Raw genomic sequence first — 6,386 nt, forward strand, 5'->3', positions numbered from 1 at the left:
ATTGACGGTCCGGTTGCTCGTTCTCTTATAATCCCGATCTCCTCCCTCATACGAGACCGGTGCGCGTACACCTGACGCTCATTTTCACTCACTCACCGGCCTCGACTCACTGTCTCGCACCGTCTACTCCACTACAGTTAAAATATCAGCGCTTTCAGAGAGGCGAAGCAAACAGGAGATACAAACATGCACGGTACGTGGAAAATACAGCGTATTTGAACTTTAAATCGTGTATACAAACTACTCTATTATATCTAAAGAAAACAATAATATTGTTCTCTTCAAACACTATTCATTAAAGCTATTTTTAAGATTGAACCTTAGATGACTGTATTTGGTTGCATAACTACAGTATTGTTTTTGATAACTGATGGGCATCTGCGTTGGCTGCATTGGGTCAACCATCTTCTGGCACCTGGTATATCAGCCCTGGTTGAACAATCTACACTGTCTTGTAAAGTGTTAAACTTCAGGTTCCTTTCGAACACGAAGTGTCTTTCTGTCTTTTGGATTACACTTAAAATTAAATCAGAAACAGGTTGGATGTTGTGAGAGAACTCTTCTGCAGATCTGTCCAGCTTTTGAACTCATTTATTTTAGAAACTACACATCTTTATATAGGTACCAAAAGACACCTGGATGGTTTCATATGGGGTTCACAGAATGACCAAATAAGGTAAAGCAGGTCAGATAAAGAATGTTTAGCTTAGAAAGAATCCCCTCTTATGACCAGAAGGAGTCCCTTCCCCCAGTTATTTAGCCAGCAATGTATTCAGTGATCTTAACAACTTCACAATTCATTATTTTGCGGGCTTGTATTCATTTATGCGGAAATTAAATCTAACATACAGTTTTTGGTTTTGCTTTGAAACATGTGCATATTTAGTCTCATCCCACATGTTTTCAATGGGCCTGCAGTCAGGGAATTGAACTCTCCATTACCTCAGTCCTTTTCGTCTGGAACAAAGATGTTGCTCGCTCACTCTTGTGTTTGGGGCCGTTGGCATATTGAAGCACCCATTTAAGATGAATTTCCTCCTCAGCGTTGGACTGCATCATTTCTTCCACTATTGTTTCAGTCAAACATGCTGGGGCTTCTTGATCAAATCTGAGCTTCTATCAAACATACTCTGACTGTAACAAAACTCACAAGTCATTGTAGATACTTTTTGGATGAACCTTTGCAATTTCTTTGACTCTTCTTCCATTATAACTGAAGTTGCTCTTTTTCTTCCATGTGTTTCAAGTTTTTAAACCTTTTAAAGCATTTGAGATCATTTTAGGCAGCTGAGCATCCTATATTTCGCTGCACTTATTTATATTTTGGCATATGTGAATGTCATGACAGACAAGTCTTTTCTTTTACACTACTACATAGTAAATTATTTGCAATGCAGAAATACCACTACTGCAAATATCAGTGCTTCTTCATCAGGATGGTGATGTTGTACTGCTATTTTTTTTTACTAAACATAAACAATAATTTGTTCTCTATGGAAGCCAGTTTCAGCCAGGGTTGGAATTTTTTTTGTTTATCAGAATAATGAGAAACTAAGTCAAAATTTCAACTTAGTAACTCATAATAATGACTTAATAACTCATAATAATGAGAAACTTTCTCAGAACTTTCTCTCGGACAAGAACCAGCAGACTAAGAAACAGCTTTTTTCCTTCATTATTGAACTCTGCCCCCCACTGATTCCACTACCCTCATAACTTTAACTATAATGCTGCTATTACAATGTTTACATTGCACTACAGGGTTGCATGCATGACTGAATTGTACACACCAGTTCTTCATGTATCTGCTTTACCGGACTGTTTACACACACACACAGCATCATTTGCACTCTATACTGCTCACTTGCACACAAGGGATATTATACCGAATGCTCATTTGCACTAATGGACTACTCTCATAACTGCATTACCTCATCTACTGCACTGTAACTTTCATAACTGCATTAACTCATCTACTGCACTGTAACTTTCATAACTGCATTAACTCATCTACTGCACTGTAACTTTCATAACTGCATTAACTCATCTACTGCACTGTAACTTTCATAACTGCATTAACTCATCTACTGCACTGTAACTTTCATAACTGCATTAACTCATCTACTGCACTGTAACTTTCATAACTGCATTAACTCATCTACTGCACTGTAACTCTATTAACTGCATTAACTCATCTACTGCACTGTAACTCTATTAACTGCATCTACTCATCTATTGCACCAGAACTTCAATAACTGCATTACCTCATCTACTGCACTGTAACTTCAATAACTGCACTAACTTATCTATTGCACTGTAACTCTATTAATTGCATCTACTCATGTATTGCACTATAACTTCAATAACTGCATTAACTCATCTACTGTACTGTAACCTTAATAACTTCATTTATAATGCACCGTACCTTTATTAACCGCATTAACTTATCTATTGCACTGCAACTTTAATAGCTAATGTCAGTAATTAATGCACACTTAAGTCACTTGCACTACTGTATAGTCTAAATTGTTATCTGTTCATAACCACCTGTACATTAATGTTCACAGTATATAGCCTTCGGTATATATTGTTCATAGTACCTACCGACTGTCATATTGTCATAGAACATTCCTTCTGTAAAGTATCTTCATAGTACATGCCCATTGTATACTATTTTCCTAATATTGTATTCTGTATTTATTAACACTGTATATCCTGCACTTGCTATTTGCACTTCTGGTTAGACCTAAACTACATTTCGTTACACTGTACTTGTATATGTGTGATGACAATAAAGTTGAATCTAATCTAATCTAATCTAAATTACTTAGTATCTCATTATTTTGAGATACTAAGTCATTATTAAGAGTTACTAAATCGAAATTTGAAGTCATAATGATGAAAAATCCCAACCCTGGTGTAAATGGGCTACCGTAGTTGTCTACCTTGCACAAAGAATAATTGGTAACACTTTAGTAGAGGGACCAATGCTCTCAAAACACATCCATTAGTGTTAATAGAGCAGTCAGACTTCTGCTGATGATCATGAGTGTTTTCTTTTGTTTCAGTATAACAGACACATCAATGCTAACAGCTCTCATTATTCAGACTGATAGTTCGTATTTTCACCCATTTCATTATGCTGATCTTATGTAAATTTCCCCACAAAACAAATGCTTGTGTTTAAATAGGCTTAGGCAAATAAAGTATTTGATATCTATTTTAAAAGCTCAAACATTCTGTAATTTTAACATCACACAGTCAGTTACATGAAAAGTTAGATAACCGGCAGTTTTATGTCTTTTTTACGGGTTTTGTCTGTTTGAAATACTTGAAATAGGTTGCGGTCTAGTTTTAATGAGTCAAATTAAAGTTGGCTTTAAAGTTATTGAATTGTATAATTGCTGAGTGCATCAAATTGAGCTGAACCGGACAGAATTTAATCATTCAAATAGCTTTTAAATCAAATTGATAACATGTTGATTATAAATGAATCCTATCAATTTGCTGTCTACATTTGGCAGACGCTTTTATCCAAAGCAACTAACATAGAAAATAAGCAAATAATGAAGTGATTGGTCTAGAGGAGGCAATAATTCAATAAGCGATTATAATAAGATACTCGTTTTTATGAAGCCGGAACAACACCTATTGAGAGAGAGAGAGTGAGGATGTTTTTTTTAAAGAGAAGTCGATATCTAAAGATTCAGAACCCCACATATAGTCTATCTCTGTAGTCTGAATATAATAATATTGAAAATGAGAAACAAACACTCTAAAGCAGTGGTCACCAACCCTGCTCCTGGAGATCTACCTTCCTGCAGACTGTAGCTCCAACCCTGCTTCAGCACACCTGTTTCAGGTTATTAAGCAAACCTGAACGCCTTGATTAGATAGTTCAGGTGTGTTTGATTGGGGTTAGAGCTAAAATCTTCCGGATGGTAGATCTCCAGGAGCAGGGTTGGTGACCACTGCTCTAAAGAATACAAGTATAGCACATTGGTCAATTGCTTTTTAGTGATGTTAAATAATGCTGATTTGAGTTACTGATAATGTCTCTCTAACATCTCCAGTTCACACAAACAGTGATTGACACCTTCAGTGAAGCTCCTCCTACATCAATCCACCAATAAGTACCAGAAACCAACAAGCAGAAGAATCACTTCAGTTGTAAGAGCTGAAATCTTCACACTGTTGTTGGAGTTACTGGAAGAGTAGCTTGAGAACACGAGAGATCCAGAACTACACAGAACACAAACTGAGGGACTGAAGAACACAGAGGTTGGTTTCTGATTTTAATTCTTTGTTACTGATTTGATTTAAAACCAAGTTTAATGAATTAAGTGTATAGATCTCTCATGTTCTTAAACACAATGCACTGTGCTGTGTTTTACCTTTCTGTGATTTTCTTATTTGCTCCTGTAAAGCGGTTTTGGAACAATGCACATTGTGAAGTTTCTGCTGTAACTTGGCAGCAGCTTAATAAATCACATTATGTTTTTAATGTAAATAAAACTACAAAAGACAAAGAAAAACATTACTGGATGCTCTTAACTGTAACTCTAATAAGAATGGATCTATTTTCAGTGTATAGAGTGAAGATTATACAGTGTTATTTCACATCTGATGACTTTAAATTTGTATCTGAAATCTTTAACGTTGAGTCTTGATTTATACTTGATTCTTTGTATCGAAACCACTGAAACATCAAGGCAGTAATGATTTTAATTATAAAACACATGATTTAATGTTGTGATCTCTGCTGTAGCCACCATTGAGGTCCCCGAGATCCAGACCTCTGTAGTTTTGTTCTGAATTATTGTTTTTAGTACTGCTAATTTAGTAAAAACTTCCTTAACTGATGATACTTTAACTGATCTCAGATCAGATATACCTCAGCTGTTTAACAGCACTGTTGTATCAATCTGATTGAATTGGCCAATCACTACAAAACTCTGAAAACATATCGTTAACTCGTTTAATGTCAGTTTGACATCAATAAAACATTACCAGACCATCTCTAGTTCATGCTAAACTGCGTGGCTTTGATTCAGGTGTGTTTATAGGTTGTATTTACTCTATTGAAACAACTATATGATTTGCAAAGAATTCTAATGCATCACAAATTCTGTTTTTTTAATTCTGCTTCTCTATTATTTTAAGTTGACCTATTTTTTATAGAAACCCAAGTGTCTGCAACTTCAGCTACACAAAAAAGTTAAAGGGGCAGTTCATTAAAATTGGAAACCTCTTAACTTTGTGTACTTTCAAATGCATTATGAGCCTTCATGGAAGACGGGTTGTATTTCAATCTGGAAGTATTTGTAAAAAAATATCAATTGATCATGTGTTTACTTTCAAAACTGATAAACATGAAAAGACGGAGATGGTTTTAGCAGATGTTTTGCAATTTACACTCCAAACATTTTATTATGCACGTGTGTATCTCAAATTAGTCATTTTTTGGTTTGGGTAACTTTTTGGGCCTCAGTATTTCCAAAATTCTGCTTTCGGCCCTGGTTGGGATTTAAACAGAGTATATTTAAATACTTTCTCTTCGAAGATGGCCACTTTCATCCAAAGCAATCCTCGGTGCGCTGAATGATTGTGTTACCTGGAAATGAAACAGATCTTTTCTTGTGCTGTTGTTTTGTACAATTGTAAAACTGTGTTTCATTTCAGATATGAAGGAGTCAAATAAGGACAGAAAAGAGGAAGTTAAAGATGCTGATGAGAAACATCAACATGCACAACATTTTCAGAAATTTTCAGTGGAAGGAGCTCTGAGAACAGGCGACAAAAAGAAAGAAAAGCAGCACATGAAAATTCAAGCAGGAGAGAAACCTCACACCTGTCTACAGTGTGGAAAGACTTATACACAAACAAGTAGCCTTAAGACACACATGAGGATTCACACTGGAGAGAAACCTCACACATGTCTACAGTGTGGAAAGAGTTTTACACAAACAGAAAACCTTAAGACACACATGAGAATTCACACCGGAGAAAAACCTCACACATGTCTACAGTGTGGAAAGAGTTTTACAAATACAAGTGACCTTAAGAAACACATGAGGATTCACACTGGAGAGAAACCTCACACATGTCTACAGTGTGGAAAGAGTTTTACAAATACAAGTGACCTTAAGAAACACATGAGGATTCACACTGGAGAGAAACCTCACACATGCCTACAGTGTGGAAAGAGTTTTACAAATACAAGTGACCTTAAGACACACATGAGGATTCACACTGGAGAGAAACCTCACACATGTCTACAGTGTGGAAAGAGTTTTACAAATACAAGTGACCTTAAGACACACATGAGGATTCACACTGGAGAGAAACCTCACACATGTCTACAGTGTGGAAAGAGTTTTACAAAT

This window comes from Triplophysa dalaica, chromosome 5 (assembly GCF_015846415.1).
Source record: "Triplophysa dalaica isolate WHDGS20190420 chromosome 5, ASM1584641v1, whole genome shotgun sequence".
NCBI lineage: Eukaryota > Metazoa > Chordata > Actinopteri > Cypriniformes > Nemacheilidae > Triplophysa > Triplophysa dalaica.